General features: G+C 38.6%; 1 protein-coding gene and 1 pseudogene across 1 annotated transcript in view; both read left to right on the top strand.

The window, feature by feature from the left end:
- The window catches only part of LDLRAD4 (low density lipoprotein receptor class A domain containing 4), a 486,732-nt gene that overhangs the window by 468,306 nt on the left and 4,406 nt on the right, over nucleotides 1-14,020 (top strand). The window lies entirely within an intron of this gene.
- Nucleotides 7,482-8,711, top strand: LOC101625251 (annotated as a pseudogene).

Below are 14,020 nucleotides of genomic sequence, written 5' to 3'. Positions count from 1 at the left end.
AAAAAAAAAAACTAATTGCAACAATCAGTTTAACAAAGCAGCAGGATATAAAATCAATACACATATTTCAGTTACTTCTAATATATGAACAATGAAATAAAAGAGAAAGACATTAAGAAAGTGATAGCACTTACAGTTACACCAATAAGAAAATTAAATACCTAAGAATAAACCTAACACAGGAGGTAAAAGATTTATACAAAGAAATCTATAAGGCATTTTTTAAATTGAAGAAGGCACAAAGAAATGGAAAAATATTCCTTGCTCATGGACATTGTCATCATGGCCACTCTACCCAAAAATATATAGATGTTCAACAAAACTCCAATAAAAATGTCAGTGACATATTTCAAAGTATTGGAGCAAACACTATTGAAATTCATGTGGAACCAGAAAAGACCCCAAATAGCAAAACAGTCTTGACAAAGAGGAAAGAGAATGGAGATATCATTTCAGACTTTAAGCTATAATATAATGTTATAATAATTAAAATAGCCTGGTACTGGATGAAAAAGAAACACACATACCAATGGAATAGAATTGAAAGCCCAGAAGTAAACTCATATATACATATACATGGATGATTTATCTTTGAACTAGTCATCAATACATTACTGGAACAAGGATAAACTCTTAAATAAATGGTGTTGGGTAAACTGGACAGCTGGATGCAAAAGAATCAAACTAGACCACAGTCTCATACCATCCACCAAAATAAACTCAACATGAATCAAAGATTTGAATGTAAAACCTGAAGTAATAAAATACATAGAAGAAAACACAGGTAAGATATTTTTTTCACATAAACTTTAGTGATTATCTGCAGGATTCATCCCAAACAGCATGGGAAATAAAATAGAACATAAACAGCTGGGTCAACATCAAATAGAAAAGCTTCTGTATAGTGAAAGAAATACAATTTAAGTGAAAAAACACCCCACTGAATGAAAAAATATATTTTCACATCATACATCTAACAAAGGACTGATATAAAAGATATGCAAAGAACTCCTAAAATTCTACAAAGGCAAAACAAATAATACAATCAAAAAATAGACAAAAGAATTAAACAGACACTACTCCAATGAAGATTTTAAATCACCAACAGACACATGAAAAAAATGTTCACAATCACTTAGGCAAATCAAGACCACAGCAAGATAGGATCTCACACCTATGAGAATGGCCCATATGAGAAAAGACCAGAAACAACAAGGGCTGGCAAGGATGTGGAGAAAGGTAACCCTTCAAGACTGCTGGCAAAAATGCAAACTGCTTTGACCCTTGTGGAAAGCAGTGTGGAGGTGTCTCAAACACTAAAAATGGAAGATGGCTGTCAGTTCAGTGAAGAGGTTAATCTAACAAAGCAGCTGCTGGACATCTTGTAACACCAGTATCTGTTCCTCAGGACAGCCTTTGTTAACCAGACATTGATGAATACAGAGCACTAAGGTTTGGGCACTGTGCTAGGTGATTATGATCACACAGATAACAGTTAAGCCTTAGAAGGGTCAGCAAACAAAGGTGAGCAGCAAGACCCAGGAAAGCACCCACCAGCTCATATGTGGCTGTTGGAGGCCAGCAACCCCTGTAGACCCATATACCCCATTTGGGAAGATGAGTAAATCCAGGAAGGCAGAGAGCCTTACCCCCATAGGGAGTACACAGCCTTTTGATCCACACAGCATTAGAGTCTGTGTGAACTCTTATACTCCTTCACTAACCCCACCCATCATTGTAGATTAAGATGCACACATAGGGAAAGAGACCATCAGCTTTCCGAGACTCAGTGAACTCCAGGGCTAGTGCTCATCAGCCCATCCACAGCATCACAGTTCTTACAAAGTCAGGTATAGCAAAATCAGACTCAGCCTGGCCACCAGTCCCCAGTGTCCCAATACAGGTACCCCTAAAAGTTGTCCACCGGTACCAATGGTATAGTGGCCCAAGGCATAGAACAAGTTAGAAAGCAAACAATACTGAAAAGGAAAAATACAAATAGCCAAGCAAGTTTTTTGGGTAATAGCACACCACAAAGAAAATCAGCCACCCAAACTCAACAATGACATAGAAAAATTTTTCTGCCTGAGTGAGAATTCAGAGAAAAGTAATGAAATAGAATTGATGAAATGGAAAAAAAAAATCAGTACTCTCAAAGATACAGATATAAAAAGAACAAAAAAGGAAAGGACCATATGGACAACAGAAAAAGAATGAAGTCACATTCTTCAGAGAAATATCTGACACCATAAGAAAAGGAAATATAAATTACTGGAATCCCAGAAGATGAAAAGAGATACAAAGGAACCAGGAACATATTCAAAGGAACCGAGAACTTCCTGAATATGAAGAAGGAAATAAAAATACAGGAAGCTGGAACACCAAATTACCACAGTGAAAGGAGAACTACACAAGACAACAATATTACACTATTATGTAATAGTGAAGCTTCCAAATGTCCAAGACAAATAATAATAATAATGAAGCTGACAAAGGGGGAGAAACAGTTAACTAATAAGGGAAAACCAATTAGTCTGATATCAGACTTCTCTGAAGAAACACTATCGGCAAGAAAAGACTGGAACAACATATTCAAAAATACTCCAAGTAAAAAAAAAATGCCAGCCAAGAATATTTTATCCTGAAAAACTCTCTTTTTTACATGGAGGAAAAACTAAAGACCTTTTCAAACAAACAAAATCTTCAGAAATTTGTTACTACTAAACCCCCATTTCAAGAAGACTTAAAATCTAAACCAACAGAAAAATGAACTGGAAGGACTGAACAAGGTAAGGAATAGAACATAAAATGATAACCAAATGGCAACTGTAGGCTCTCATGTATGACAGACCCAAATAAAGAAGCAAGAAATGACCTTAAATGTAAAAGAACTAAATTCGTCAATTGAAAGACACAGAGTAGCCCATTGAATAAGAAAAGAGAACCTAATCTGCTGTCTCCAGGAACCACACCTAAGAGCCAAAGATAAACAGAGTTTAAAAATAAAGGACTATAGGGCTCTCTCTGGTGGTGCATAGGGTTAAAGCACAGCACAAAGAAGCTGAAGCCACTTTGGCATGAGTTTGATCCCGCCTGCCCCGCTGGTGACCACATGGCACGGCAGACCTCTCCTGACCTGCCCGCTGCTCCCCTCAGCAGTGTACTTCGTGGATCTGCCTGTTCTGCATCCCACTCTGTCTCTGGTGAATCCTCTCACACTTCGCATCTCTGGCCTGTACCCCAGTTCTGTACGAATAAATAAATAAATCTTTAAAAAATAATAAATAAAATAAAGGACTATAAAACAATTCTACAAGCAAATAGCCCCCCAAAGAAGGGAAGGGGCAGCCACACCCATATCAGGTAAGATAGACTTCCAATTGAAAAAGGTAACAAGAGATATTAATGGTCACTTCATAATAATCAAAGGGACATTACACCAGGACATTAATTAACACTAATTAATATCTAGGCACCCATTGAAGGAGTACCAAAATATATTAGTTACTTTCAAATCTGAAAAAAGTCACTGGAGAAAATATATCTGCTGTGGTAGACTTCAACACCCCACTTTCATGACTAGATCAAAAAAGACAAAAAATAAAGACACAGTATCCTTGAACAAAAACCTAGAACACATGGGCCAAATAGAGATCTATAGGACACTGCACTCAAAAAGCACTGAATACACATTCTCCTCAAGTACACATGGATCATTCTCCAGGATAGACCATGTACTGAGACACAACAAACATCAACAAATCAAAAACCAAATCAAGAAACACAAAGATCAGAATCATACCATCTCTGACTATAAAGGAATCAATCTCTTGATAAACTATGAAAGGAAAACAAGGACACTCCCACCAACCATTACACGTAGAACGAAGAACATGTTGCTGAACAACCACTGTACTGATGAAGAAATCAAAGAAGAAATTAATAAATGCATTGGGACAAATAACAAAAATGATGCAACTTTCCAGAATATATGGGACACAGCAAAAACAGCAATAAAAGAAAATAAGTAGTAATATAGTAATAAAGAAACAGGAAAAAACTCCCCCCAAAAGGACAACAACAACTACAATCTTCCATCTTGAAAAAAAAACAACAAAAAGACCCAAACATCAGTAGGAGAAAGGAAATAACAAAAATTCAATAAAAATAAGTGAAATAAAAATAAAGAAAAGATAATCCAAAAAATAGATGAAACCAAAAGCTGTTTGTTTGAAAAAAAAATTGACCGAATTCTAGTTGGGCTCACATGAAAAAAAAAAAAAAGGACAAAATTCAAATAGAATCACAAATTTTAGACACAGCAGAAATCCAAATGCTAATCAGAGACTACTATGAACAGTTATGCAATCAAGTTCAACAATCTAAGTGAGATGGACCAATTTTTAAAACTAGTCAGATGACTAACCTACAAAAACTCTGCAAAAAATATTGAAAAAGAAGGAATACTACCAAGTACATTTTTAAATTTTTTTAAAATTTTTTATTTTTTTAAGATTTATTTATTTATTCATACAGAACTGGGGTACAGGCCAGAGGCACAGGGGTGGTGAGAGGATTCACCAGACACAGAATGGGGTGCAGAACAGGCAAATCGATGAAGTACACTGGTGAGGGGAGCAGCCAGCAAGACAGGAGAGGTCTGCCTCACCATGCGGACCACCTCCAGGGCCAGGAATCAAACTCGCACTGATGCAGCAGAGACTATATTGCAGTGCTGTGCTTTAACCTGCTGTGCCACCAGGGAGGGCCCCCAAGTACATTTTGTGAAGCCAACATTACAATAATATCAAAACCAACCAAACAAAAAAACCAAACAGTACAGAAAAAGAATAATATGGCACAACATCATAATGAACACAGATGGAAAAAATACTCAATAAAATCCTAATAATTCATCAAAAGGATAAAACATCGTGACCAAGTGGGATTTATACCAGGGAGACAAGGATGATCCAAAATCTGAAAATTAATTAATGTAATTCACCACATCAACAAAAAGAAAACAAAACTATGTGATCATATCAATAGATTCTAAGAAAGCATTTTATAAAATCCAAAAATCCATTTATGATGTTGAAGGCCCTTGAAATTCTTCTAATAGAAGGAACATAGTTCAACATAATAAAATCGATATATAATGGGCCCTCCCTGATGGCTTAGCATTTTAAAGCACAGCACTAAGAACTTGAACTTCAGCATGAGTTCAATCCCTGCCCCCCCACCCCAGAGGTTATCCACATGGTGGGGCAGACCTCTCCTGACCTGCTCTCTGCTCCCCTCAGCAGTGTACTTCATTGATCTGCCAGTTCTGCTCTGCACTGTCTCTGATGAATCCTCTCACCTCACCTGTGCCTCTGGCTTGTTCCCCAGTTTTGTATGCATAGATAAATAAATCTTTTTTTAAAAAATTGATATATGACAAGCCAACAGTCAATATCCTTAATGGTGAGAAACTAAAAGCCTTTCCTTTAAGATCTGGAAGAAGATCCACTCTCATCACTGCTTTTCATTATAATACTGGAAGTCCTAGCTAGAGCAATTAGGCAAGACAAAGACATACAAAGAATCCAAATAGTAAAAGAGATGATGAATAATAATATAGAGAGAGAACCCTATGCTCCACAGAAAAACTAAGTAAAACAATAAATCAGCTTAGTAAAGTAGCAGGTAACAAAATCAAAACACAAAAAAACAGTAGCCTTCCTGTATGCAAGCAATATAACTGAAGAAGAAGAAATCAACAACACCATCCCATTCACAACTGTACCCCCACCCCAAAAAAAAGCTGTACTTAAGATTTGTGGGTTTATTCCTGCAAAGGAGGTTAAAGACCTACACATAGAAAACTAAAAAACATTGACAAAAGAAATAGAAGATACAAAGAAAAAGAAAGACATTCCTTGCTCATGAATTGTCAGAACTAACTATATTAAAATAGCCATTCTAGAAGCAATTTACTGATTCAGTGCAATCCCAATAGAAATCTCAATGGCATTCTTCAAAGACAGAACAAATATTGATGAAATTCACATGGAACCACCAAAAACTTTCAGTAGTCAAAGTGCTCCTGACTAGAAAAATGAAAAATGTAAATGTTACATGTCCAGACTTCAAACTATATTACAAAACCATAATAATTAAAACAACATGGTACTGGAACAAAAACAGACACACAGACAAATGGAATGAAATTGAAAATGCAAACATAAAACCACACGTGTAGACAATAACTTATAACAAAGGAGCAAATAATATGTACTGGAGCAATGACTGACTCTTCGATAAGTGGTGCTGGGAAAACTGGACCCCTATATGCAAAAGAATGAATGTATGTATCTCATGCCATAAAGATCAACTTTAAATGGATAAAAGACCTGAAATCATACAATCTGTTAAAGAAAAGATAGGCAAAACACTCCATGACATATATCTTAGAAACATCTTTAAAGACTCATCCCCAAAACAGAAAATGAAGGAAAAGATAAACAGCTGGGACTACATCAAACTGAAAAGCTCTATACGCCAGAGAGACAATAACAAATATGAACAAACACCACACCGATGGGAAGAAATTATTTATACTCCAGAAAACTTACCAGGGACTGATATTAAATATTTACAGAGATTTACAAAAGTCAACAAAAAGAAAATAAAGAGTGCAGTCAAAAATTGAGCAGAAAAGGCCCTCCCTGGTGGCGCAGCGGGTTAAAGCACTGCACTGAGAAACTAAAGCCACTTCCGCATGAGTTCGATCCCCGCCTGCCCGGGAGGTGACCACATGGCGTGGCAGACCTCTGCTGACCCGCCCGCTGCTCCCCTCAGCAGTGTACTTCGTCGATCTGCCTGTTCTGCTCCCTGCTCTGTCTCTGGTGAATCCTCTCACCCTCCGCATCTCTGGCCTGTACCCCAGCTCTGTACAAATAAATAAATAAATCTTTAAAAAAAAAAAAAAATTTGAGCAGAAAAGCTAACAAGACACTTCTCCAAAAAGGAGAGCAGCCAACAGGCACTTGAAAAAAATGTTCAGTATCACTTATAGTGAGGGAAATGCAAACCAAAATAACAGCAAGATATCACCTCATGCCATTAAGAATGGCATACATTAAAAAAAAACAAAAACAGAAAACTAACAGCAACAAATACTGGTAAGGATATGAGAAAAAGAACCCTTTTACACTGCTGTTTGAAATGCAAACTGTTCCAACCACTCTTGAAAGCTGTGTGGAGGATCAAATTACTAAAAACAGATCTACCACTTGACCCAACAATTCTACTTCTAGGGATTTACCCAAAAGACACAAAAACATTAATTCAAAAGGAGACCTGTACCCCCTATGTTTATTGCAGCACTATGTACACTAGCTAAAATATGGAAACTACCTAAATGCTGAAAAGCAGATGACTGGACCAAGAAGATGCGGTATATATACACAATGAATACTACTTGGTCCTCCCTCAGGCCTCCTCCTCCCAGAAAACTGAAAGCCAGATCCCAGGCCCCCTCAAGCCTCCTGCAGCCTCTTCCCAGCCTCCCAGTGTGCTCCACCATGGACAGTCCTGTTTTCACTTTATAAAGATGGCAGTGCAGGATCGCTGCAACCTTTAGACTAATGAATATCCGAAACATCTCCTCCATCTATAATATGGGCACTAATGCCTCTGCTCTGGAAAAAGACATTGGTCCAGAGCAATTTCCAATCAATGAACACTACTTCGGATTGGTCCAATTTTGGAAACATGTGCCACTGTAACTCCATGCTCCAGGCACTGTACTTCTGCCAGCCATTCCGGGAGTATGTGCTGGCATATGAGACCTAGCAAAAATAGAAGGAAAACCTGCTGAAGTGTGTGACAGCATTGTCACACAGAAGGTTGGCATGATCCCACCATCTCTAGGCTAAGGAAAGAAAATAATTTCTTTGATAACTACATACAGCAGAATGCTCACAAATTTTTAAATTATTTGCTAAACACTATCGCGGACATGCTGCAGAAAGAGAACAGGAAAAGCAAAACGGACAATTAAAAAATGTCAACATGAATGAACCTGCGGAAAATAATAAACCGTGACTCACCCTGAGGTTTTTCAGGGAATGCTCACCAATGAAACTCAATGCTTGAACTGTGAAACTGTTAGTAACAAAGATGAAGATTTTTCTCGACCTTTCTGTCGATGTGGAGCAGATTACATCTTTTACTCACAGTCTAAGAGACTTCAGCAACATAGAAACTCTATGTAGTGAACAGAAATATTATTGTGAAACCTGCTGCAGCAAACAGGAAGGGAGCCCAGAAAAGGATGAGAGTAAAAAAGTTACCCATGATTTTGGCACTGCACCTACAGCGGTTCAACTACATGGAGCACCTCCACAGGTACACCAAGCTCTGGTACCGAGTGGTCTTCCCGCTGGAGTGGTCTTCACCACCAGCGAGGTGGTGAACCTGGATCGTATCTTCGACCTTGTTGTAGTGGTGGTTCACTGGGGCAGTGGTCCTAATTGTGAGCATTATATTACTAATGTGAAAAGTCATGGCTTCTGGCTTTTGTTTGATGATGACATTGTAGAGAAAATAGATGCCCAAGCTATTGAAGAATTCTATGCCTGACATCAGATATATCAAAAAATTCAGAATCTTGCTATATTTTATTCTATCAGTCAAGAGAATAACTTAAAGATCTTGTAGGACTAATTCAAGTGTGGGAAATGTTCAAAGCACTGTTACCTGGTTTCTCTGCAGACTGCCTTCTTCCCCAGTGGCCCACGAACGACTCTCTTAATTGACCTTGCCTGAGAGAACATTCTATGCTGAGACAACTGAAAATAAACACCAGAAAATTTTAAGAGTGAGCCATCATGCCTTCTGCAGCAAGCCAGATCTCTTCACTAGAGAGCTTCTCTCCAGGTTGAGAATTGCCTATTTCCCAACTGAGAGGTAGAAAAACAGTTTTTAGTGGATTATGAAGACAGTGTAAAGAAGCTCATTGTATTGCTCTCTCCAAGTTATCTCTCTCTCTTCCCCCACTCCCCCCACTGTCACCACCCCCCCACAGAATAAATGGTTTGAAAACTCCTTGCAAAAAAAAAAAAAAAAGTGCAGTCATGCATACCTGTTTAAGCTTATCAAGAAAGATAAGCTTAAGCCATTTGCAACAGGCATGGATCTGCACCCAGGAAGAGGGATCAGAATGGGTGGGACCAAGAGTCTAAGGTGGTGGTTCACAGGTGTCTTGGTGGTAGTAATTTGGGGGGGCGGGAGGGGCCAACACCTGAGAGGACAATCACACATTGCACAAAAATAACAATGATGTAAAAATATAAAAAGAAAAAAATGCATTAAAAGTGGATCTCCTATTCAACCCAGTAACCACTCCTAACCATCTATCCAGAAAGCTCAAATATACTGATTCAAAATGAAATTCATACCCTTATGTTTATTGCAGCAACATTAACTATAGCTAAACTATGGAAACAACCTAAGTGCTCCCAAACAGATGAGTGGATCAAGAAGATATGGTGTGTATACATAATGCAATACTATTCAGTGATCAAAAAAGATAAACTCATGCCAGTTGTAGCAGCGGCTGGAGCTTCAATGAATAATGTTAAGTGAAATAGGTCAGGAGAGAAATAGCAAATGGTCTTACTAATATGTGGAATATAAAGTAAATTAAAGGATAAAGACAAGCTGAGAAACTAACTCTTGATAGCTGAATACAGAACTGAAACACCAAGTAGGAGAGGAACCAAAAGATAAGGAACAAGTGGTCTGTGTTGGTGCAATATGGATAAATTGGTGGGGATGCACTGTGGTGTTAGTACCTAATGGGGGCACCCCAATATTACCTCAGCTAAAATTAATTAATTAATTATTTTAAATTAAGCATAGAGTTTCATAAGGTCTGACAATTCACTTCTAGGTATATACCCAAAGAACTTAAAGTAGAAATTGGAAGAGGTAATCATGCATTCCTGTTTAAAGGAACATTATTCACAATAGCCAAAAGGTAGAAACAACCAAAATTATCTATCAGTGGATGAATGAATAAAAAATATGCAATACATAATGGAATTCTTCAGCCTTAAAATGTAGTGACATACTGACATATGCTACAACCTGGATCGACTTTTAATACAGTATGTGGAATAAGAACATAATATCATATGTTTTCTTAAAAGAACAAATAATATATAATAATTTATGATATATAATTATTTGAGAGACCTTATGTAGTTAAATTTATAGACGCAGAAAGTAGAATGATGACTACCATGGCTGAAGGAAGTAAGGAATTGGGAGTTTAGTTTAATTGTGTATTAATATGGGAAAATGAAAAAATTCTGATCCACAGTGCTGATAGTTGCATGACACTGTGAATGTTCTTAATCCTGTAGAAAAGTATTCTTATAAATGATTAAAATGGTATATTTTATGGTTAAAATGGTGTGTTTTATGGTATACATACTTACTACAATAAAAAACTAGAATATGTCAGTTTTTATTTCCCAGCCACTTCCAAAAAATTCCAAGTGATCAAAATTTAAAGGGAAAAAAAACACATCATGATTGTTGACATCATAAAGACAGTCATTGGGATGGCTCCCTGATGGCATAAGAGTTAAGTCTCAGCATTATCACCACTGCTCTGAGTTTGATCCTGGCCAGGGAGCTAACTCACATACGGCCCAGCAGATCTCTCCTGTTTTGCCTGCTGCTCCCCTGGGCAGTGTGTTTCAGTAAATCAGCCTACTTTGCTCCCCACTCTGTCTCTGGTGAATCTTCTTACTCCCCACACCTGTGGCCCATACTCCAGTTCTTCTATGCATAAATACATACATATATACATCTTTTTCTTTTTTTAAAAAGATTTATGTATTTATTCATACAGAACTGGGGTACAGGCCAGAGATGCGAAGTGTGAGAGGATTCACCAGGGACAGAGTGGGGAGCAGAACAGGCAGATCGATGAAATACACTGCTGAGGGGAGCAGCGGGCGGGTCAGGAGAGGTCTGCCTGGCCATGTGGCTCTCCTCCAGGGCAGGCGGGGATGGAACTCATGCGGAAGTGGCTTAAGCTTCTTAGTGCAGTTCTTTAACCCGCTGCACCACCTGGGAGGGCCCTATACATCTTTTTCTTAAAAAATAAAAGACAATAATTGGGAAGATCAGGGTTTTTTTTTCTTTAATGCTGAGGTTTTGGTGTAAAGCAGATTCAACTTAAAAGAAAATTATTTTAATATAGCTCCTCATTGATCATGCAGAAGGAGGAAAATACAAAGCAAATTGCTCAAGGGTAAGAGTCTAAAAATACATGTCTTCAAACCTGTAAAGTTTGGAGCTGTCCTATATCCCTTCTCCACAAGATATATAGATTCCTAAATAGACAGTTCCTCTGGATGGTCAAAGACGTTGAAAGGTCTGTGTGCTAGTGGCTGCAAGGGAGTCCAGAACACTACTCCAATGTAATAGGGTAATCCCCAGGAAAAGGAAAGTTTCCAGGTTCCCTGCCACCCAAAGAAGTGTAGAGCTGAACAGGGAGGGGAAACAGGAGAAGACAGGGAGAAGGAAGGAAGGAAAGGAAGAAGACCTGTAGGAGACACAAGTTGCTAAGAGACATGAAACAGCTGTGCTTGCTTCTAGGCTTGGGACTTGTACTAGGGATATGGGGGTCATGGAAGGAGACACTTGAAAGATCAGAGACATGGGTGAGAGACCATGATGAGGCTGACTACAGAAGTTTCTACTGTGACTTGGGTTTTGATTTTACTCTTTTCTTCCCAGATTTGCCTATTGCTTTCTGCCCCCTTTCCTATGGATCTTCACCAGAAGTTGCCTTAGACTGTCACAAGCTTTTGGGTCTCAGTGGCCCTGCTTAGGCCAATCCTGTTTGCTTGGACATTTACCCATGAAGGGATGAGTAACTTTGAGTGTTTTATGTGAAAACTATTTTATCTATTCTTTCCCTTCTCTTCTCTCTATTGTACACTAGTTGTGTAAAAGTTCCTTTCCAGCCCTCCCTGGTGGCGCATCAGGTTAAAGCACAGCACTGGGAAGCTGAAGCCACTTCCCCATGAGTTCAAACCCCGCCCAACCAGAGATGACCACATTGTGGCAGACTTCTCCTGACCTGCCCGCTGCTCCCCTCAGCAGTGTACTTTGTTAGTCTGCCTGTTCTTCTCCCACTCTCTCTGGTGAATCCCTTCACCGTCCTTGCTCCTCAGGCCTGTAGCCCAGTTCTGAATGCATAAATAAATCTTTAAAAAAAAAAAAATTTCCTTTCTATTGCACCAAGAGTATGTTTGTCTTTATGCAGTAGATGGCAAAACTAATTCAGAGCAGGCAGGTTTGGGAGTCCTAGTCCTCACCCAGCCCTGTACCACTTTTAGATTCAAAGTGTACTCAGCATTGGAGACAAAGTACAAGTGTGCGTGGATGCATGCATGCATATGTGTATGTATAGTCTTGCTTTATGGTAAATCTGGGTTGGAGACCCTATCAGAGAGAAGCCCTCTCTTTTGTAATGTTGCTGTGAACCAGGCTCTGCCATCATTTGTGGATTCAGGAGCAAAATGTGGCAGCCTAGTCAGAGATGATCAAACATGCCTGAGAGTAACTACATTAGCAGATAACAATTATCGATGTATTCTTTCACAACAAAGATTTATTTTAGCCAGCAAAGTCAAATGTGCTAAAGCTGTTTCCTTAACCTGCCAACCCATTGCATCAGAAGAAGCACCACATGGTCTAAATAACTGCTGCTGATATTTGTTCTCATGGTGATTCCTGAGTAGACAGCAAATTGCTAGGCTGAACTAATGATTTAAGAGCAGTCATTACACAGCTGTTGGCCTGTGTTCTGTGTAGCTCCTGGGGTTGTGTTGAAATCAAGTGGTGAGGAGCTCCAGACCAGAACTTTCTGCAAGGAGACTTAGGTTAATGCTGGTTTAAGAATCAGCTCCTAACTATGAGAAAGGTCCCAAGGAAAGATGAAGATGTAATCACTGGCATTGGAGATGAAACTGAGGGTTATAGGCAAGGGAGCCTCATCTTTGTAGTCAGCTATTCAGTCTTCCAGGAAACATGTTGAAGTGCCTCATAAACAAGTTTATGATATCAAAAATGACCCTTGATCCCTTGATGATGCTTATAGTTTACCTATCACCTTGTCAGTCTAGCTATACGCTTTAAAAAAAAAAAGTGTTAAGGAACTAGAGGTCAAGTCACATCTGCCGGTGAATATACAGATTGAAAAATAAATTCATTAGAAGACACTTGAATTGCTTTCAAGTTTTGGAAATTCAGTTTGAAAGTTAACCAGTGTGCCTGAACAGTACATCTCTTCCACTGCTGCTGAACTCAGGGCTGAGAGGCAATTCAGAAGGGCATGACTGGTGCTTCTCCCGGGTAGTGGTGCATGATTGGTGGGGAGGGGCAGCCTCTGCATAAAGGCTTACTACCCTACCCATATCTAGGGAGTGAGTGACAGTGGCCTAATGACCATTTTGAATGGTATGTCATATAGAATGGTATACCATTTTGAATGGTATTTAACTTAATGGCTATTTCAAATCCAATCTATTTAAAATATGGGTGGATCCAGAACTTTCTAACTCTCCCTTTGGTCACAACTCTCCATTTAGATTTTAGGTGTAAAAAGAGAGCAGCTTTCCATATGACCCACTCCTAGTTATCTACCCAAAAGACACAAAAACACTGATTCAAAAAGACACCTGCATCCCCATGTTTATTGCTGCTGTATTTGCATTTGGAAAAACATGGAAACAACCCAAATGCCCAAAAGTAGATCACTGGATTAAAAAGATATGGTACATACACAAAATGGAATATTACTCAGCAACCAAAAAAAATAACACATGCCTTTTGCAGCAACATGGATGGAGCTGGAAAAGATCGTGCTTAGTGAAATAAGCCAAAAAGAAAAGGAAGAATACCATTATTATTTTCTCCCCTGGTCCTTTATACTTCATAGCAGAAGTAT

This window comes from Condylura cristata, unplaced genomic scaffold (genome assembly GCF_000260355.1).
Source record: "Condylura cristata isolate star-nosed mole 26May11 unplaced genomic scaffold, ConCri1.0 scaffold00016, whole genome shotgun sequence".
Taxonomy (NCBI): Eukaryota; Metazoa; Chordata; class Mammalia; order Eulipotyphla; family Talpidae; genus Condylura; species Condylura cristata.
The sequence above is the reverse complement of the archived record's forward strand: the minus strand, read 5'-3'. Positions and strand labels throughout refer to the sequence as shown.